The sequence below is a fragment of the Cryptomeria japonica genome, chromosome 6 (genome assembly GCF_030272615.1).
Source record: "Cryptomeria japonica chromosome 6, Sugi_1.0, whole genome shotgun sequence".
Taxonomy (NCBI): Eukaryota; Viridiplantae; Streptophyta; class Pinopsida; order Cupressales; family Cupressaceae; genus Cryptomeria; species Cryptomeria japonica.
In genome coordinates this window covers 132,835,090-132,858,284 of record NC_081410.1, presented here as the reverse complement: position 1 = coordinate 132,858,284, position 23,195 = coordinate 132,835,090, and the positions used below count along the sequence as shown (strand labels likewise).

The following is a 23,195-nucleotide window of genomic DNA, read 5'->3' as shown; positions in this document are numbered from 1 at the left end:
TGAAAATCTTCCAAGTCCCTTTGAAGATTGCACCGTTCCTGCAAGGTTGTGAGCTATTCTGGCCAAGCAGGAATTGGTTATGTTGAATCTGTCTACCCGCATACCCATGTTGTTAGTTTTAGATCTCCTAACCCTTTCCTTTTGCTCTTTATTACGTAATTCGAGAATCGCAACAGACCAGCTTGTTGCAAATCGTAAGTCCCCTTGTGCTCCCAGCAAATCACATCGACCACTGAGTAATCTCGCAGTCAAGACCTGACAATCGAAACCTTGATGTCGTCCCCATTGATCAAACAAAAAACAGCATTAGGGATTTCCTTATCTCAAGAGAGGATAGGATACTGAGCCAGTACATTCTATTCTGCTTTGGCCGGATAACGTCGCAAGTTCCACGATTTTAGACACGTCAACAGAATTGACGCTAGGAGGGCGGTATGATGAATGTCTAAACAGCTAAATCCAGATCATATCAGTCTATATTTTCAAGGAATAACTTTATAGCTTTTACCCTCCGCACGCAACAAAATTGGGGAGGGCACCTTAACAGTTCCTTGCAGCAAGTTGAGTCTAATCGACCTTTTAAATGCTATATTCGGGATATGCAAGATCCCTGTTAAACCAGAAAATACCAAAAATATTTCTGAGTCAGTCGCTTCATGAAGATTGTTCGTAGTCCGAAATTTTTCAGATCCAACAGAGGTTGAGTTTGCAGCTATATCCCAAGCGGTTGCTCAAATTTGCATCTGCACCTCACTGCAGAATTCACGGCACCACAATGCACGATGAACTGAGTCGCTTGACATTTTTGTCAAGGGTTGAGCTCACATTACAAGGGCAGATATTCTTTTGGGATGTCCGAAAACCAGAGGCAATAGTACAGCCGGATATCCCTAGTCCTCTGTCCAGCATCGAAGAATTTACAAGATTCAAGAATTTGATTAAGAACCAGTTTGGTCTCGAAGAGGAGTTACGCGTGGAGAACATGTTGTCACCTTGGTGGTGCAGAATTCACCGCACCCAAAATTCAGAGTTCACCTGCTCACTATGCATGGAGGCAGTCAGTCAAGTTAAAGCTCAGTTTGGACTGCCGGAAGAACCAAAGAAGAGCATCACCAACAAAGTGTGGAGTGCCTACCTTGCTACAGACGAGTAGAGAAGATCGCAAAATCAATACAACACCACACCTTCTGACGATGTTAAGTTGGGGCTATCAAGTGCTGAGCAAGATGAACCAATCAATCAGACCAAGGTAGCAGATGAATTTATTATCCCTGCAACTGATGAGGACAATGTTCAAGAGGACGATCAGGGGAGCTTTGTGGATCAGCCACAGGTTGAAGAGCAATTTGCAGCAGCCCCACAAATGGATGATGCAGTCCAAGAGTCCGTCGAGGATGCTTTTGAGGGCCAATCAATCAAAGAGTCCTTTCTGTTTGAGGTCATACTGATACAAATGCATAAGGCTGCATTGCTCATACAGCCCAAGGATTCACTAACAGATGATGCGCCTCTCTTTCCTGAGTTCGAGTTCAGTTTCAAGACTAATTTTCAGCCTACGCAACCTAATGTGGAATGTGATGTTGATTTGCATACACCAGACGCTATCGAGATGTTGCACCACCAATGGCGACCTCTGATACAGATGTTGAAGCCTTTCCGCCGCACAACCCATCGTACAATACTCTGCATGACTCAAAATCTTGCCAGGTTGTTTCTTTCCCTCCTGCTGTTAATTTTGAAAATTTTCCGTTTAATTTTGAATATTCTAGAAAAACAACCTGTAAATGGATTAACCACGAACCTAATGAACTTCCCCAACGAATAATTTTGCCCAATGTCCTGGTTAAATTCGAGAGTGGCCAACTGAAAATTTTCTTTTCAAAGTATAAAGAGAAACCAGCCGAACTGAGAACTATTCCCACTGCCCTGTTACTGCTGCATATACTAAAAAATCATCCTGGGTCAGGAACTCATGGATGCAACCTGCATTTTGTGCAATCGGTCTCTTCTTGTACATAGTTAGTTTAGGTTTTTGTTCGTTTTCTGTTCTTTTAGCTTAGATTTCATGTTTTCTGCTTTAGTTTAGTTTGCTTTCTGTAGTGTAGGTGTCCTTTCAGTAGGGGTTGTCTCCCTGTCAGTTTTTGAAGGGATTTGTTTGCTTTTCCCAGCACTGGTGTACTAAGTCGGAAATTTTTTTCCGGCTCATTTCTTGGATGCCAAGTTTGGTAGAGCACCTAATTGACGGTTGCCCCTGTAGTCAGTCCATTTTGGTTTAAGGCTTAGTCAGTCTAAAAATTTAGTTGCTTGCTGTGTCTTGTTGCCAACGTTGTGATCACTGCACTTTTAAACGCTTAAGTTTGTCGTTTTATCAAAGGGAGGTCACTGCAAGTAAAAAATTCTAAAGCTCTGCTTCAGCGACCACTGTAATGCTCAATCCCACATAGGCTTCACTGCTTGCCAGCCAAGGTGAAAAAGTGAAAAATAAAAGAGAAAAATCAAAAGAAAAGAAATTGAAAAGCAAAGAAATATCATGTTGCTTGGCTTTGGGAATACAGACACCTCTGCTGGTATTCAAGAGAGACTATATCGGAAACAGAGCAATCTTTGTGAGCTTACAGGCGATAACTCCGTCAGGGCTATAGATGCTTGCTAGCAGCAGGGCTCTATCCAGGTTGCTTTTGAAGTATGAGTCGCTCTACGTAACTTGCATTAACTAAACAATGATATCTCAACCTTCTTTAATGCCAAAATGAATTTCACTGCACACACTTGATTTCTCAAGGTTGGTGACTTGATTCAGTTTGCGACGTCATTTTTACTTTGAATTTGTCTTCTGTCATTTGGGTTGTTTTGTGGGATATATACCAGAGATTCTGGGGTTCGATCCGGATAGTCATCCTTGAAATGTTCAGGAACATTTCCCAACCGAATCGCCATATGTGCATATTGCACACACACCCCGTCATTTGCCAGGGGACACCCCCCTAAATTTTGTCTGCCTGTGCGGCAAAAATAAGACCAAGTCTTGTGAAATTCGCCAGTAATGGGTAGTTTGCAAAGTTTTTTTTTAAAGGTCCAAAATTTGCAAACTAGCTAAAAGGTCCGAAATTTGCAAACTGGCTAAAAGGTCCGAAATTGGCAAAAGGCCTAAAGGGTCCGAAATTGGCAAACTGGCTAAAAGGTCTGAAATTGGCAAAAGGCCTAAAAGGTCTGAAATTGGCAAAAGGCCTAAAAGGTCCAGAATTTGCATAATGGCTAAAAGGTCCGAAATTAGCAAAAGGCCTAAAAGGTCCAAAATTGGCAAAAGGCCTAAAAAGTCCGAAATTGGCAAAAGGCCTAAAAGGTCCGAAATTGGCAAAACACCTAAAAGATCTGAAATTGGTAAAAGGCCTAAAAGGTCCAAAAATGGCAAAAGGCCTAAAAGGTCCGAAATTTGGACCTTTAAGTGAAAATGTGAGAAAAAGTAGAGGTGGCAAAATGCCTCAAAGGGCCAAAATTCGGACCTTTGAGTGAAAATGTGAGAAAAATTGAAAGTTGGCAAAATGCCCTAAAGGGCCAAAATTCGGACCTTTAAGTGAAGATGTGAAAAAGTGAAAGTTGGCAAAACACTCCAAAATCCCAAAGTTTGCAAAAGTGCCCAAAATCCTGAAATTCACCATAAAGGGGTGAAAATGTCAAAGGTTTTAAAGTTTGCAAAAGTGCCCAAAATCCCAAAATTCACCATAAAGGGGTGAAAATGTCAAACTTTTTAAAACTTTTCGAACGCCCCTCTTGCCCGAAATTGCCAAGAACAACTAAATTCGCAAGAGGAGTAAGAGCGTTAAAACTTGGGAAATTTTCAAATGGCCATCCAGGCATTAAATTTTAATATTTGTTAAATTAAATTAATTAATTTTTCGAATTGATTTATTGAAATGAAATTGATCGTTTGCAGGTCGCAGGACGTCATTAGAGAACCAAGAGAAAGACCTAAAACACAAATCGAAGAAGCGTCGCACTAAAGGCCAGGCGCTAAAGACTGGAAAAGAAAAAAGATGTGGGAACGCACTGCAGGAGCGCGAGAGCAACCAAACATTGGGAACCGTGCCGCTGAACAAAGATGATAAAGTCCACTACTGGGACCAAAGACCAAAGAACACTCTGAATGCTGCAAGTTTATGCCTTCTCGAGAAAAAGCACACAGCTGGATTTAATTCAAAGAATTGAATTTCTAAAAAGCCGAAATTGTTTTATTGTAAAAATGGTTGTAGGTCCCACTCAAATATTTTGAAAGAAAGGGGAAACAAGTCAGTTGTGGACAGTTATGTCCAACTACCGGATAGACTCAAATTGAAGACAAATAGTGGCAGGTAGTTCAAATTGTGGTTGAATGGATGAGTGAGAATTTAATGGGCATAGGTTAGGGCTGCTAGTTTCTGTAAGGCAAATCAAGACCCTTGGATGCAGTTAATCCTAGCCTTTGGTTCATATTGTAAAATCTATAAAAGGCAGAGACCTTTCTTTTGTAAAGGGTTAGATAGTTAGAGATTCTTGTTAAATAGTTAGACTCTGGTGAGAGAGTTAGATTTTAGAGTTAGAATAGGTTAGATTTTAAGCAGTAGCATAGAGATGCTGCAGAAATTGTTGTAATAGGCAGCTGAAATCAATATATAGACATTGATTTGGTGTTTATTGTCTTGTTTTCATCCTGTTTGCATGGTTTCTCTCAACATTTTAGATAGATCTTTCTATTTTGGGTGTGCAGGTATTTGATAGATTCAGGCTCATACCATTGAGGATATATTGATTGTGTATCTGTTCGTACAGTTAACCTGAGCCTTTAATTGTGCTTAGTTCAATTGCAGGTGTCTGTCCGAGCTGCGTCAAAATTGGGTGCTTAGCCGTGCTTCTCCAGTCTAAAAATCTTCCAAGTCCCTTTGAAGATTGCACCGTTCCTGCAAGGTTGTGAGCTATTCTGGCCAAGCAAGAATTGGTTATGTTGAATCCGTCTACCCGCATACCCGTGTTGTTAGTTTTAGATCTCCTAACCCTTTCCTTTTGCTCTTTATTACGTAATTCGTGAATCGCAGCAGACCAGCTTGTTGCAAATCGTAAGTCCTCCTGTGCTCCTAGCAAATCACATCGACCACTGAGTAATCCCGCAGTCAAGACCTGACAATCAAAACCTTGAGGTCGTCCCCATTGATCAAACAAAAAACAGCATAGGGATTTCCTTATCTCAAGAGAGGATAGGATACTCAGCGAGTACATTCTATTTTGCGATGGCTGGATGAAGTCGCAAGTTCAGTGATTTTAGACACGTCAAAAACCAGCAATTTAGAAATACAATCAGCAATAAACATAATTCAAAAACATAAACTCAAGCAAGCAATCATTATAAAACATTCAAGTATTATTTGCAAATCGGAAGGACATTAGTAATGAAGGAGTATGTCTCTTGCTAAACATATGGGTGATATTCAGGGAAATCAAGTAAATGAATTGAAAGCTTATATGGAGAGACGAGAAAAAACAACACAATTGCTTCTCCAAGCAATTCAAAAAATGAATAGTACAATCAATGCTCTTGGGCCTAGCAAACCAATGGAAGAGACATTAATTCAAACTATTCCAAGAATAACAATAAGACTCCATTGAGATCTTCACCTAAAGTGACAAGGTCTTCATTCTTACCAAGAGAGGAGCAATCACGAGAATAAGAAGAAGAAGAACCCAACATGGCAGCAAATGACATTGATGAATGTGTGAAAGCATGTTCAAGAATTGATATTGATATTAGAAGGCATATTCCATTTGAAGAATATTATAAATGCAAGGACAAGAAATACCTCAAGAGGAGAAGGATGGCAGCCCAATCAAAATTTACGAAAAAAGAGTAAATAAGATGACTCTTCCAACTTTTGATGGTTCGAAGAAGGTTACTACCTGAGCATAGATTCAAATGCTAGATATCTGTCTTTCTCTTAGTCCCATGACAAAAGATGATGCTATTAAATTTGTCATTCTTCACTTAAGAGGTAAGAGCACATGAATGGTAACATCATGGACTAATCACATAAGAGCATCATCTCATTGTAACATATAACAACTTTACACAAAGACTTATAGAAAGGTTTGATAGGAAGAACCCAAAGATGCATTTTAAGGAGCTAACACGCCTAAGACAACAAGGTTCTATGGATAAGATGTAACAAAATTCCAAAGGATCTCTGTCATGGTGCTGGATATCACTGAAAGTAGACTTAAGTTTTACTTATCAAAAGACTCTGAATCACTTAGAGGATTAGTCCAAGCTTTTGAACCATCATCCTCACAAGATGTTATTCAAAGGGCCTTAAATTTGGAAGACTCGACTCCTAAAAACAAGACCTATCACAAGGGGTCACACAAGCAATCCTTTTCCAAGGATAATTGGAAATCAAAAGCATTACCACCTCAATCCAACAAGGAGGAAGAATTTGCGAAAGAGCTTCAAAAGAAGAACTTATGTTTCCATTGTAGAGAACCATGGGAGCTGGGTCATCAATGCTCCAAAAAGGGGCAAGTCCACCACGTAGAAATAATAACGGATGATGAATCTCAAAAAAGGGAACTTGAACCTGATAGAAAGAAGAGGAAACAAGATGATAAAGAGTTTGCAAGTGATACATTGGCCACACTTTCAGGGGCACCCAAGTATCACTCCTTTGAAATTCATAGTGTTTTAAAAGGACCAAAAGTGACGATCTTAGTGGATAGTGGTGCTACACATAACTTCATTGATGAAGGTTTAGTAATGAGGATTAAGAGTTAAAAGCTGAAAACTTTGAAGGTTTCAAGGTAGTCATGGTGTATAGATTCATTGCCCTTGCACACAAAGAATTCAATAACTAAGCATTATCTTGGGGAGACATCAAATAAGTGAAGATTTCTACATAGTAAACATGGGCGATACAGATGTGGTTTTTGGCATTCAATGGTTACATTCCTTGGGTAGATATTATCAATATTTTCAAAAGATGGAACTATGTTTCCAACACAATGGCCAAGAAGTAATTCTATAAGGCCTATAAGATGGGTCTCCGAGGGTGGTGTCATCAAAAAGGATGGAAAGAACTTTTAGTCATGGGCAAGTAGAGGCGGTGGCATAATGTATGATCCTTACCAAACCACCCAAACTACCTCCTAAGAGGGGTTTTAAGCATACAATTGAACTAGAAGAAAGAGAAAAACCTATCATTACCAAACCTTACCGCCACCCAAAGTGATATAAGGAAGAAATTGAGAAAACAATTAAGAAGTTACTTGAGATGGGGCATATACAACCTAGTTCTAGCTCTTTTGCTTCTTCTATAGTTTTGGTTAAAAAAAAGATGACACCATGAAGATGTGCATAGATTATAGGGCTCTTAATAAAAAACAATCAAGAACCAATACCCCATCCCTATGGTTGAACTAATGCATGAACTTCATGGTACAATTTATTTTTCAAAGATCAATTTGCATTCCAGAGATAAATCAAATAAGAATGTCAAAGGATGTTCCTATAGCAGCCTTTGGTTGTCAATTTGGGCCTTTTGAATTTCTAGTCTTACCATTTGGACTAAGTAAAGCCCCAACTATATTTCAATCCTACATGAACCACATATTTAGCAAGCAGTTAAGGAAATTTCTTTGGGTATTCTTTGACCATATATTGATTTACAATAAAACTTGGGAGGATCACTTAAGGCATATTGATGAAGTCTTGGGGATACTTGAGCAACAATCACTATTTTCTAAAGCATCCAAATCCAAATTTTATATTTGGGGCACAAGATCAATGCCCAAGGAGTTAGTGTGGATGAAGAAAAGATCAAGGCAATTGTAAATTGGCCACGACCAAAGACTTTAACTCATTTAAGAGGATTTTAAGAAGTCTACAGTTATTATAGAAGATTTGTCAAAAAAAAAAATCGAAGTTAATTGCCCCATTAACAGATGTGACTAAAAAATCAAAGTTAATTTCTCATGGAGTGAGGAGGTCCAAAAAGCTTTTAACAAACTCAAGGAAATAATGAGTTCTTGTCCAATGCTAGCCATTGCAGATTTCTCTCTTCCATTTGAATTAGAATGTGATGCTTCAGGGAGCTATTTAATGCAAAATAAACACCCAATAGCTTTAATTATTCTATTTATGACAAAGAAATGTTGGCTATTATACATGCTCTAGCCAAGTTTAGACAATACCTAATTTGTGGAAGATTTATTGTCAAAACCAACCATAGCAGTCTAAGATTCTTTTTTAATTAAAAGGATTTAAATGATAGGCAACAAAAGCAGGTTGGCAAGTTGCAAGCCTCTATGACTTTGATATTGAGTATAGGAAGGGAAAGAATAATGAGGACGTACCATAATTCTCCATTAGCAAGCTATCAAGGATACTACAAAACATGGCTATGGAAAGATTTTTGTGGAAAGGCCTCAAAGGAGATATTTTAAAGAATATCAAGGAATGTATGGTTTGCAAAGGAAACAAGGTAGAGAAAACATTTCCAGCCAGGTCATTACAACCTTTGCCAAAAGTGGGTCAAAAATGGCAAAGCATTTCAAAGGACTTCATTATAGGACTTCCAAAGCTACAAGGGAAGGATTGTATATTTTCGAAGGTGGAGAGACTAAGTATGCTCATTTTCCTGCAATATCTTTTCAACATAGAAAACCACAAGTAGCCAATACTTTCATTAGAGAAATCTTCAACTTCATGGGTACCTAAGAATATCATAGACGGGTAAACCAAAATTTTAAATAAGTAGCTTGGTGGATATTTGCAAAATTATGTCATGGGGCAGCAAACAGCTAGGGTCAAATGGCTACATCCCAAAGAATATTGTTACAATACCACTCATCATATGTCAATAGGTATGAGTCCTTTCAAGGCACTATATGGGTATGAAGAAATATTATTTGGAGATTTGATTCTTACAAAAAAGCAAAGTTCTTGGAGCAAGAGACTTGGTGCAACAAAGTGTAGATATTTTAAACAAACTCAAAGACAACTTGCAGCACACTCAGAATCAACAAAAGATGTATGCCGATTGTCAAAGATCTATAAGAACATTTGAAGTTGAAGACTTAGTCTTCCTAAGGTTGCAACATTATAAACAATTCTTTATCAAGGGAAGCAAATCTAAGAAACTCAAGCGGTCAAGCCACAATTCTATAGGCCTTATAAGATTATAAGAAGGATTGGCAAAGTTGCTTATGAATTGGAGTTACCAACCCATAGTTGAATTCATAATTGATTCAAATATCTTGCCTTTAGAAGATTCTAGGTCAACATGTTATGCCATATCTGGAGTTACCCCCACTTGATGACGAGGGAAAATTAATTTTGGAACCTCAGGCCATCATTGACATGAGACAAAAGAAATTAAGGAATAAGGTTATTCCAAAATATTTGGTTAAATGGAAGAATTTACCTATGGAGGATGCCACCTGGGAAGTAGCAGAAATTTTTTATCATCTGAATTTAAAGTTGCTTGTGGACAAGCAATCTTGGGAAGGGCGGACTGTCACAGCTTTGCCATGAGATTGCTATTTTTTTAACACCAAATCATAGCCTTAACAATAATAAGGATTAGGTGACGAAATAAAAGAAGAAACAATAAAAAGGATCGATCAAGTTTAAAAGAATATCATCATCGGCAATATTAAAGCTTGTTAGGACAGCACTTAGTTATGGAGTATGTCTCTTGCCAAGGAAGAGGCTTGACCCCCTCTCATTTGAAGGGTAGAAGAGGGAGAACAATTGAGAGTAGCATCAACGCAGAATATCAAATTCAGCATATCAATTCAAAATATTGATTCAGAGCAGCAACTTAAAAATACAATCAGCAATAAATATAACTCAAAAACAAAAATTCAAGCAAGCAATCATTATAAAACATTCAAGTATTATTTAAAGGACTGAATTGTCAATCCATCAAGAAATATTAATTAGCAAAGAGAAGTCAGCAATTGTGTAACAAGTACATCAAGTTATCAGTTTTGAATCCTACATAGTGTTGATGTGTTTTTTATGAGACTTCAAAACACAGAATAAAATACTAAGTATTCTATCCACTCTTGAACAAGGAAACCTTATATGCTAAATAATGTGATCAAGTAAGGCTGCCCCAAGGTTTCTTTAGTCATGTCTTGACAATGCAATGTATAGACTCAATGTATATGATGTGATTTTGCTAGTATCACAAAGGGACTTACATTTATGAATCACAGCTAGAACTTGCAAACTAACTTTTCTCAAACATAGAAACATCAAAAGGGGTAAAGGGTTTAGGGAAACTATGCTAATCTAACACCTAAGGACAACGATAATAATGGATGATGCTATTAGAATATAATATTTAATTGTTATTTTTAGCTGCATGTGTTTATTAATGGTCATTTAGTTATATTTTAGTGAGTTCTTTGGTTGGCTGTTATATTTTTAGAGACTTCGTGATAGAACTGAGAATTCCTATTTTTAGAGTCAGTTTAACAGTTAGTCCCAATTTGGACAACCGCCTTGTAATTGCCTATAAAAGGCTTGTTATTCTTTCAATAAAGCATGTTTTTTTTTTAGGTTTCATGGCATTAGAGCGGGTGACAAGCCTTTAGAAATTTTTCGTGCCCTTCTACCTAGAAATAATTTCCAGAATTTTTTTAAGAGATTTTTTTATGAAAAAATTTGATTGCTGATTCCAGTTCGAGGGTTTGTGAATCACGAGTTTTTTATTAAGTTTGCAAGTTAGGGTTTTCTAGAGGAAGAGTATTTGTACTTCATAATTTTCTATTTTTATTGGTGCATTTTTTCTTTCTCCCCACGTTCTGGGCATATTCCGTGTTTTTTTCCTCGGGAGCGTCGGATTTTTGTCACGTTCTGGGCATATTCCGTGTTTTTTTCCTCGGGAGCGTCAGATTTTTGTCACATTTTTGGGCTGTTTTTTTCGGCCACGTGTTTGTGTTCCACGGCAGCAATTTTGGCGGCAACGACACTAAGTTTTCTCTGTTTTTTTCATCCGCGTTTTTCTTCTACGCACAAATTTTTTTTGTGATTTTCTTACCTGTGCAAATTTTTACAAACAGCGCAATTACATTTACCCCTAACCTGCGATAGGTTTTTTGACGACCCACATTTGTTCACGTCATCTATCCACGATTTTTGAGTTCGCCTATTTCACATCAAACTTTTGTCGCGACCTTCAAATCTAGCACAATTTTGACCTATTTCTATTTTGCGCGTGCGTTTTTTTAACGCAGCTAGGGTTTGTGACGCTGGCTTGGGTTTTGTAACATAGAAAAATATTTTGGGTTTTCAATAAAATTCGTGCTTTTGACTTTCAAACCTAGGGTTTTTTGCACACTCTCATATTTTTGTCTTGGGTTTCGTGCTTCTTCTCGGGATTTGGACCTAAATCTTAGTGTCCGAGTTGTTTTCAACGTGTATTTCTTTTGTGCCAATTTGTCTTGGGATTCATCCTAAAGATAGATTTTTTGGAGTTCGTACCAGCTGTTGCTAAAGGTTTTTGACTTATTTTTGACAAAAAAATCAGATTTTTTTAAGTTAGAGTTTGACCTCGTTTTTCGTGCATAATAAAACGAGAGGGATGGCATCATTGACCAACACCATGTTGGAATGTAGTCAATGCTTCAATGGCAAGAACTACAATACCTGGAAGCAACGGATGCTTTCTATTTTTGAGTACTAATGTCTTGACCAGATTGTTTTGGGTAAAGAATCTCGTCCTACAATAGCGGGTGACGACCAAACCAAGTTCGATGATATGCTTCCAGAAGTGCCATCAAGCAAGAAAATGAGATTTGGGATCACTTGAAGAATCTTCATGAGACATCTGACAAGAGTAGAGCGTTCTTTCTGAAGAACATGTTCTCAATTATAATGGATGAGATGTCACTACAGGAACATCTTACGAAGATCAAGGAAATACGTGACCAATTGGAGGCTATTGGTCACAAGATGGAGGAATAGGATATGGTCATGATCACATTGAAGAGCCTGCCCAGATCCTATGAACACTTCATTGAGACGCTCGACATTACCTCTACTAATGTTGACTTGAAGTTTGATGAGTTGTGCAATAAGCTATTGCAGCAAGCCATGTGGAGACAGCAATTCGGTAGCAACGATGACATGGCCAACGTGGAACAAGCATTTACTGCCAAGGGCAAAGGCAAAGGCGAGTCCACTCAGCAAGAAGGACAGTGCAACCCTAAGGAGGGGGTCAAGAAGAAATTACTTGTCACTATTGTGGTGGACCTAGACATATCCAGAGGTTGGCTGATTAGAAGTCCAACCAAGGAGGGTCTCAAGAGCAGGAACAAACTCATGTCCAAAGCATTCTAAAGAGTCAGCCTTTTATGCTTTTTGATAAGCAAATTTTGTCATCGGTTGGGTAGTTGATAAAATGACCATTAAGGGAGGGTATTAGAATATAATATTTAGTTGTTATTTTTAGTTGTGTTTATTAATGGTCATTCAGTTATATTTTTAGAGTTAGTTATATTTTAGTGAGTTCTTTAGTTGGCTGTTATATTTTTAGAGACATCGTGATAGAACTAAGAATTTCTATTTTTAGAGTCAGTTTAACGATTAGTCCCAATTTGGGCAACTGCCCTATAATTGCCTATAAAATGTCTGCTATTCTTTCAACGAAGCATGCTGTTTTTTTTTTGTTTCAGATGCTTTGATAGATAAACTCCTTAAAACCAAGCTTTGCTTCGTCATGATAACAACAACTACACAAAACTGATGTGATCTCCTAAAGTAGTGAATGATTTTCATTATTGCAAATATTCATACAAAAACCCAATACTGGCACAACTTGAACAAATATCCACAATCGAACTTAGCCACAATAACAAGGTTCAGGCTAACTTTATGCATTATCTTACAATCAGCAAACCACAAAAAGTATGAACCATCATCAAATATCATCGCATTTCTCCATCAAGATCAATGAACTTTATCTAAAACTTGGATTGAAATTTGAGAAGTAGAAACCATGCAAAATGTTGAAATAACACGCGAAAAATCACCATATCTTCAATGAAAATAGTATGTTTACTCCATCAAGCCTTGGCAACAATCTTTGTCTTCTCTTCCTACTCTACTTCTACTTGCTTCCTTATTATGAACTTCTAACTCTTGTCTATACCCTATTAACCTTTACAAATGAGAACGTTGAGCCTTATATAGATTTCTAATTACAAATGAATGGCATGGATCTAATCCAAATCAATGGCCAAGATTACATGATGAATCTCTAATTAGGGTTAGTTATAACTAACTCCTCTTTGACCAATGAGAAAATTGCATTTGCTTGATTACACCTCCTTCTAGGACCAATAGGAAATAAGTTGTAATTTCCATCTTTCTTTGACTAGGTTCAACAAATATGGACATGTTGACTTTAAATTCTTGTTTGGTGGATGGTGAGTTGTCGCCACCTCAACTACTTGCACGCCACGTAGACTTGCTACCTCATCACAAGCAATATCTCTTGACATTCAACGAATGTGATTGGTCATATTCTCAAATTGCATCATCTTCTAACTTTGATCAACTCTTCTGAGACTATCTGCTTGAGAGATGCATTCACCGATTTCATCCTTTGCACTTGCACTCCACCTTCATCTTTCTTGCCTTCATGATGTCAATGCCTAATCTTCATGTGTGGTCATAGTTGTATCCTCCATTCGCATTTGCAATGTTGTAGAGCCTTTCATCCCTTCATTTGCAATGTTGTAGAGCCTTTCATATCAGCTCCTCATGTCCATTATTCCTCTCTCTCCAATGTGCATTTCAGAAATTTTACTCCAAGTATGCATTTTTGGGGATATGGCATTCTCATGTATAAAGTCGGGATTTCAACCATCCAATGTATAAAATTGAAACTTTAGGGTCTTCATGTAAGAAATAGGAACTTTTACCTTGCCATGCACAAAATCGGGATTTAGCCTTGCCCATGCACAAAATCGGGATTTAGCCTTGCTCATGCACAAAATCAGTATTTAAGGGTTTGCATGTATAATTTCGGGTTTAAGGGAGGTTCATGTATAAAATCGAAAATCTGAACCTTACATGTATAAAATCGAGGTTTAGAGGATTTCATGATGTTAGTCCACTCTTGTTTTTCTGTCTTTTCGCATTCTTTACATATTTTTCCCCTTGCAATTCGTTTTCTTGAACTGAACCTCTCACTTGAACCGTTATAAGGTTCAAAGTTCAAGTTCAAGTGCGGTATGTGACATAGCGGCTTCGTTAAAAAAAAAAAAGAGAGAGGTGTTAAAGGTCTTGGTGGTCGTAGTTCATTGAACTTGAACCGTGAGCCTTTAGAGTGGTTCAAGGTTCAACATGTTAAAGCAAGTCTCGCGTAAGTCATGTTTTATAATGGGTAAGCTTCATGTTCGCGTGTTTTGCACTAATACTATTTTGAACTTGAACCTTTGAACTTCTTTTCGAAGGGTTCAAGGTTCAAGGTTCAAACTTTGAGGATTGATGACTTTGGAGATAAAGTGGACAAGTGTCGACATATAAGGAATATTCTGGATTTAAAAGATGAACCTCGAGAAAATGAATTGTGATGTGAATCCATTCTTGGGAATAATCATTCCAAATAATCATTTCAAGTAAAGGATGCAGAGGAGAAAAGACTTGCTATTAATGAACTGTCAGAACTTGATCTTTTCGGCACGAATGAGGATGCAGTTTTCAAATCATGACAGATCGTGCGGCCGATATTTTAGGCCAGTCCCTAAAATTTGTTTTATTTAAAACAAGTTACTTCCCTTTATCATTTACCCAATTTGGTAAGTAGAAGGTTAATGCAGACGACATTTCTTGCTCATGACTCTGTGAATTCTCAGTTCTGCATGAAAGGTGAGCGCAAGTTCTTCCTCTTTTCTTGTTGGTTTTCATGAATTGAAAGTGTTATTTGATACTTCAGTCGGTTCAGTCAATTCTTCCTGCTATGCATTTTCTAATTATAAAACTAAAATGAGACCAAAAGTACCTCAACTAGACCAGAAGTCTTGGCTAGTTAGTTCCCTGCCTGACATAGGAGATACTTTTCTATCATCAATAGATTTAAATGAATTCCATGAAAAAGTGCGAAATTCTGCTAGCTCCCCTTTGATGCAGAAAATTTTAGATAGTGGGTTGATAGAAGTTGTTGCATTTCCTCCCACTGTGTCATGTCCAAAAGTAATTTTGGAATGTATGAGCAGTTATGATCCTGTAGAGAGGTGTGTAAGAGATGCAGAGGGTAAGGTTTTGCTTGCAATTAATCAAGAGGTTGTTTCCGCCGTAATGAAAATACCAGAGAAAGAGCAATATGAGGACTGGATGGTATGCAAGTCGCAAGGGCTTTTCTTTGAGAAGAAATCATGTTATAGGAGTGTCATTGCAAGAAATTGGTTATTAAAATTTCAAAAGGGGGGTTCAAGACTGCCAAGCCCATTAACCCAAGAGCATCTGATTCAGGAAGTAAGGGACATAGTCATTTTATTGCATGGAATGCGGGGAAATCAAACAGCCTTTTATTGGGAGGATTGGATGTATTTCTTTATTCAGGTCATTTTTGGTGACAAGAGATACATAGAGTGGGCAGAGTTAATTGCAGAAAGAATGCATGCGGGTTTAAGTTGTTTTGGGAACAAAAAACTTCTATATGTCATCCTACCTCATATATTGTTTAGCTTGTACGCGTCAATGGGTGGGTCTGTATAACTTGGCAGAATGATATGAAGATATATCAATATCACCCGCATTTGCAACAACATACGGTTACTGAAAATTATTATAAGGTTCACAATATTTTCCTGGGCAGGTTAGTATTTGAATTGAAAGGAGATGTTCATAAGAGACTGACTGAGGAAGCTATGCAGTTTATAAATATATGTGGCAGCTTCTATATTCAGTTCTCCAGGTTCACTTATTTGAGGGTTGGTGGCTTTGAAGAACCCTACAAAATTGCCAAGGTATGCCTTGGACAGACAAGTATTAATTGAAGTTTGCAGGCAATTGGCTCATATAGATAAGAAATACGAGGAAGAACACCAAACAGGGGTTTCCTTTCCCATTGAGCTCACATACTACACTTGTAGCAATGTTTCAGATGCTTTGAATTCGGAATTAGAGTTCAAAGGTTCAATTTTCAGTTGTATTTCCCCCGCGCTGAATTTGATACTAAAGGATTTGAAATAACACACTTTACGTTCAAGGAGAATTTTCGACATGTACCTAATTTAGAAGACTTTTGGGCAGATTGTGTGGATGAGTATGAAGTCCAGAAAAGAGCTCACCTGAGACTCACAGTGAAGCAAATTCAAGATTATGGTCTAAAGATAAACACTGCAAATATTGTGGATGATGAAAATGATTTGCTTGATTCCAAATTTGTTGATGATAGGCAGCCAAGGGTAATACCAGAGATTGACTGGACAAAGGATGAAGAAGAACAGATTCAAACTAGGACAATCTTGGTCATTCCAAGAACAGAGAAGTGGCTTAAAAAGCGAAGACCAAGCAGAAATTCAAGGAAAGATTCAACCTCACCCACCGAGATCTTGGTATCTAATTCTCTTGTCCCATCTTGTGCTGCAGATTTACAAAAACAGGGAAAAGGAGGACAGAGAGCAAAGACAATGCAAACCAAAGAGGAGGCAACTTCTGTTAGAGTCACCCACTCAAGAACAAGAGGCAAAAGACATTCCTTGCCTATTGATACTGTAGTAGTTGATCTTGAGATGGATATTACTTCAATTGATCCAATCAAAGAGCGACAAGGTTTAACGGATGAGGGTAATGATCAACAGGAACAAGAAGCCCCAAATGAAGTTACTACTATGGTAGTCACAGATGGAAAAGAAACTAGAACTGACCCAGATAAGTCTCAAGCTCCTTCAGGACCAATATGGTTAGAAAACATGTTAAGTAGCAAAAAGAGAAATATTGTTCCAGACTAGGAAAGTACCTCGAAATGGAAGAAGAATCCCGAACCGGACCAAGGTACCTAGTCTTTGATTACCCATGTGTGTGCAAATGCATTCTGGCTCATGAGGGCATTGCAACCCTTAGAATCCATCGTGACTAGCTATGTGATTTATCCTAGCTTCATAAGCATCCTGGATAGAGCCTCGTTGCCAATCAAACGTCTATAGCCCCGACGAGGTTATCGCTGTAATCTCACAAATATTGCTCCACTGCCAGCCAGGCGTCCATAGGCCTAGCGGAGTTACTCGCATGTTCCCATAGCCCAAACATTCTAATATTTTTTCATTTCATCTTTCTCTTTTCTCTTGAATTTTCTCTTTTCTTTCTCATATCTTCCACACTTGCAATTTGGCACGTAAGCAATGAAGCTCACTTGGCTTTGAGAATTACAATGGCGTTGAAGCAGGATTTTAGATTTTTCACTGGCCACAACTTCACCTAAGAAACCACAATGACTAAGAGCAAACAATTAAGTGTGTAAAATATAGTAATCGGAAGATGTCGATATCCAGACACAATAAGTGATTTTCTTCCAAGTCAAGTACAAGTCCTAGCCAAATGACGAAGCTGGAGAGGAACAACCTTGGATTCAAAAGCACTTCATGAATAGATACCTAAGAAATGGACCGAACATAAGATCCAAAATCTTAATAGCATGCGAGAAGACAACACAACACCCATCTCACAAATAGAGGTTCCACTTAGGACACCTAACTTAAGCAAAACGACTAACTAAAGCGAACTAAATGACTTGAGCCACTAAAGGATCTTGAGTCAGATGACCCAAGGCAAACTAACAACCTGGCTCAACAAAACCTCTAAGCTATGCATGAAAAGAAAACCTACTCTAACTATATGCAAAACTCCTAGAACGAACACGACTCAAAGAAATGACATATGTACATGACCTTGCATGGCTTCTCAGGATATGCAACAGTAGCATGGCAATGATGATGGTTCTCAAACAAGCAAATTCATCCTTGAATATGGAAATGTAAGCTCTCGTAATGCAGGTCTCATATTAAATCAAAACTCCATTCAAAATGATCAATTGGGGCAATTCATTAGGTCCATGATCTACCCAAATGCAAGTTGTTTTCCCAAAACCCCCGTAATCAAAATCATAAAAACTTTCAAAGCTAGGATTAAAAAAAGAGACAACCTGGGGATTTTCATGCTTAGGTAGGAATTCTCGCTCGGCATTCATCAATTCCTCCTCAGAAAAGAGACTGGCAGCTACATCAGGAGGTTGCCATTGGTGATGGATCATTCCACTTGCATCTTTGATATGCAAATCTTCACTTACTGGTTCTCCTTGCGTCCTTAGGACTGGAAGTAGGGCAACCTCGAATTGCTCATCACTCTTTACTTCCATGGCAACAACATATTCAATATCTTGCATAAACCACGCATCTTTATGAAACTCCATAAGCATGTCCTCAAAAATGAGATTCTCCTTGATAAGTTGATCTTCAAAAATTTCCTCAATTCGCTTCTGGTATATGATCTCAAGTGATAGAGCCCCATTGAATTGTTCATCATCCTTTGGATCTATCTTAATAACGTTGGAGGTTTCTTCCTTCTTGATGGCTTGACATTCTTCATTCAACTCTTCTTCTTGCAAAACTAAATGCTCATCCATACTATCTCCTTGCAACCCATTCAACAATACCTCGGGAGGTCGAAGTTGGTGATGAATCATGCCATTCGCAGCAACTTGCTTGTCCTAGAACAATATTGGCAATGACTCCTCTTGTACTTTTTCCTTAAGACCTTTCAGCGCCCCCTCGAATTGTTTTTCATATCCGGGCTCACTTGTGATAAATTGTAGTTCTTCGCTCAATATTTCTGTATGATTTTTCTCTCCCTCACGACTGCTACTTGAAACTTCTTGCATTTCCTTCTCAATAATCTCCTCTTGTAGCGAGAGTGATAAATCATCAAGGAATTCTACATTTTGCAATGGATGTGAATCATTATCTTCCTTGATTGTCGGACTAACATCTTGATCATCACCTGTCACTGTCTCTTCAACTTGGATATTTTCCTCCTCAACATACTCCTCCTTTGGTGCAAGATATGGAAAGTTATCCACTACAATGCATGGATCATTGGGTGGACTTGTATCATCAACTTGCAAATGGCTTCCTTCACTATCGGATGATGTAGCGATGCCTTGTGTTTGTGTTCTTCCATACACTATAGCTGCAAGATATGCACTCCAAGATCTATCCACAACACACTCTTCTCTGGATGGGATTGGCAATCCGAACTGGCATCTGACTTGGTTGATAGCTTCTTCACATATTAGACAAGTGAATTCTGAGTGAGGTGCATTGTGCATCTGACACCAACGGGGAAGCAACACGCCTTCAAATTGTACATTACCTATCTCAATCTGTTCCTAAACTCTCAACTTGAATCTTGAGAAAGAATCATTTCCATGGATATCATCATTAGGCATTATGCACAACTCTGGCTTGAGAGCATCCCAAAAGAAGATCTTTCCTTGTAGAAGCAATTCTATCCTTGACAAGAATGTCAAGCAATGCATTTCATCAAGTTCATTCGTCTCATGGATTCTACATTGTCCTGGCCTTACAAACTCGGACAAGCTGTGCGGATGCAGCTGCGCATTTAATCTCCACCAAAGTTGAAGGATATCAACTTCCTGCTCATTTTGGTCATGCCACTCCATTTTCTGATTTTTATTTTTTGAAATTTTTCACTTTTTTGGGATTTTTGACATAAGAGAGATCTATAAAATCTCGAATTCAACTTGAAAGCTCATTTTGGTTCGAGCCTCCTTTACGAATCCACTTGATAATCCAACAATCACCTTTAATTGTTCGTGTATTCACTGTCAGGCCCTCTTTCTAGCACCAATTCTGTTGAGCACGATAGGAGAGTGAAAAAAGTCTTTAAGATTACTCCTGTAAACATGAATTGATAGAATATGAAGTCTAGCTGCTTAGGCATTCATCGCGTTCAAGCCCTCCTAGCGCCGATTCTTTGTTGATGTGTTTTTTATGCACATGCTAACACAGAATAAAATACGAAGGTATCTTATCCTCTCTTGAACAAAGCCTCTCATATGCTATGCTTCATGATCAAATGAGACAACTCCAAGGTTACGAATGTCAGGTCTTGACTTGTGGATAAGTTTAGTGGTTTGATGTGATAACGCTGGAATCACAAGGGGACTTACGTTGATGTTTGGATTATCATGAATGATGCGGAATAGGTGTGCTGTCAACTTAAGATTTATCAATATGGCTCTGGATTTACTTCTTACTAAAAAAGGGGGAAAAAGAATAGGGTTCAAGAAACCTATTCTAAGCCTAGGAATGCAAGAAATGACGAATGGATCTAGTGGAATCAAACCAAGCAAGGTCTCACAATCAGGTATTGACACAAGCTTAGTGCAATCGTCTAAGGTATACTTAAAGATTTTCAGGCTATCACCATCAAACATTGACACCATCCAAGTTGATGCTTGTCAAGGGACGAGTAGTAGCTGAAGTTAGGCTTACTTAAATTCCAGTTGACCACACAAGGCGCACTTACCAGCAGCAAGAGGCTAGTGGTATGGATTAAGGATTCCACACAAATGAATTCAACAAATCTTCCACCCAATCTAACAAACATGAAAATAAATTCTAATCTAAATTCTAATCTAACTTGGAGGAATTGAGAACCATGAATGCAAATACAACACTTGAAGAGCAAAATCACCAACAATTGAACAATGATTAGGATTCAAATAGTTGTAGCATATACCAACAATTCTACAAAAACTCCTTACAAATGAGAGACAAGGAGGCATATATAGAGCCTCAAAAGAAATGAATGGCTCAGATTGACCAAGATCAACGGCCGAAATTACAAGATAAAACCCTAATTAGGGTTTGTACAACCACCATTACATTGGCCAATAAGAAACGAGGGTAGGTAAGATAAATAATATTTGATGTAGCGCCATGTGTCACCTATTCCCTCCTTGAATGAATGTTGACTTGGTACCCTTTAATTGAATGAGTGGTGGCTAGGATGCCACCTCAGCTTGCCTTATACACTTAACCAATTTGCCTTGTACATTCTTCATCTTCACAATGTTTGGAATCCCTTATGATACTTTACATTCCATCCTTATGTCAAGAAATTCCATGAATTGCTCCCTCCTTATGTTCGGAAAATTTCCCAGTCTTGGAATCATGAAATATTTCCTTCCTTGACGCACTTTGATATTGAAATTCCTTGATGTAGTTCTGGATTTCTTGATGTAAAATTCTTTGTGTTCATTTCTTGAACTTGCTTTCCTTCATTTGTTCACCATCAAAGTGAAGTCTTCTTCATGATTGATCTAGTCCTCACCTTCGCCTTCTGGAATCTCTATCCGGAAATCCCCATCCAATCTTTGAAGTATTGATCTTCCTTGTCCTCATTGCGTGCATCCTCCTTCACCTCAAGCCTTGATCATCATACTTCCTTTCCTCGTAACAGTCCTGCAAAACAAACAAGCATTGAATCAAACACCCATTGATAAACTTGATTTCAACCTTGGTGGGAAATCCATTCGCATATGGACTGATCATTCCTCAAAACCATCTACATTATCCTTGTCCATTCTTCACTTGGTGGAAATTTGATGCCTATTTGGACAACATCCTTCCTTTGTAATTCCGCCCTGCAGTGGAAATCCGACCCTCATCCGAACTCATTGTCCTTGAAAATCTTATGTTGACTGGATCACCATTCCATGGAGTGGAAATCCGAGCACCATTAGGACTTTGTTCCTGACATTTGTCCCAACATGTGATAGGTAATCTTAGAAAATTGTAACACCAATTCTGGAAAATATGAAGGTCCGGATTAAAGTCTGGAAGATTTTCCTTAAGAAAAAAACCGATTTTCAAACTTAGGATAAGTCTGATCATAATTGCTAAGTCTAAAGACACCCATGTAAACTCAGAAAATCAAGTATTTGGAGCCCAAAAATGAATGTCCAGGTCTGGAAATATCACTCGGAGGTCTAAAAACACTCAAAAAGTGACTGATTTTTTATATCAAAGTTGTAATAAAAGTCTGATTTTCTGAGGACAAAGTCTGAATACGCCCTCCAATGTCTGAAAATACTTAGCAAATGGTGTATTGAAGTCTGATTTTCTGATTCTTAAGTTTGAATACACCCTCTGAAAGTCTGAAAATGGCTCCAAAAAGTCTGAAGACACTCTGAAAATGATGAATATCAATGGCTGGAAGTGGTCACAGGCATGTCACATGCTTGCATTTGAATTATTTTGACCTTCAAAACTCAGAAATGGTCACATTTGGGCACAACTATGTGGCTGGAAATGAAGTTTCAATCTGAAGACAACCTGGTATACTCAAAAAAATATCAAAATTAGTGCCAATTAGTATACCACAATTCTGAAAATGCTTGGAAAAAGGTGTGGAAAAGTCTGATTTTTAGTTCTTAAAGTCTGAAGACACCCTTCCAAGGTCCAACAATGGCTGCCCCAATGTCTGAAGACAACCTGCAACTTCAATAAATCAGTCATTTAAACTTGTTGCAGTCATAGGAAACACCTGTATTTGATGGATTTCACCTTCTGAAAGTGAAGTTTGTCAAATTTGGGCACAAACAAAGGGTTGGTAAAAAAATATCTAAGTCTGAAGACAAATCTGAAAAATGGAGTTTCAAACTTAGATCAGCAATGGAAGCTCCACCAAATGCCCTAAAAAACTCATAAGAAATGGCGCCCAAGTAAAATTTTCCAAGTTGGCAAGTGGCTGGAAATGAAAATCAGTCTGAAGACAACCTGCAACTATGGAGTTTCAGACTGTAACAACAATGGCAGCCCTTGAAAATACACTGAAAACTCCTCCAAACAGCCCTTAACCAAAATCGCCTTAGTGTGGATGAACTGGGCAATGAAGAATAATTTTGAAAATGTGTTCCCAGCCAACAATGAAAGTCAAATCACTCCTAGTAATGGCGCCCAACAAGGTCTGAAAATAATGGCGGACACCAAGCATGAAGAAAATCACCCCAAACAACGGCACAAAGCATTCCCAAATAAAAATCAAAATTATCCCAGCTATGGCGCCATTCCAAAATTCTGAAAATGACTTCAATGGCAGCTCGGATCTGCAACAATGGAGGTTGGAACAGCCA

At 38.2% G+C, this 23,195-nt stretch overlaps 1 protein-coding gene across 4 annotated transcripts in view; it reads right to left on the bottom strand.

The window, feature by feature from the left end:
• Positions 1-23,195, bottom strand: part of LOC131044223 (U11/U12 small nuclear ribonucleoprotein 35 kDa protein) — a 91,032-nt gene that overhangs the window by 25,002 nt on the left and 42,835 nt on the right. The gene's annotated exons all lie outside the window — the stretch shown is intronic.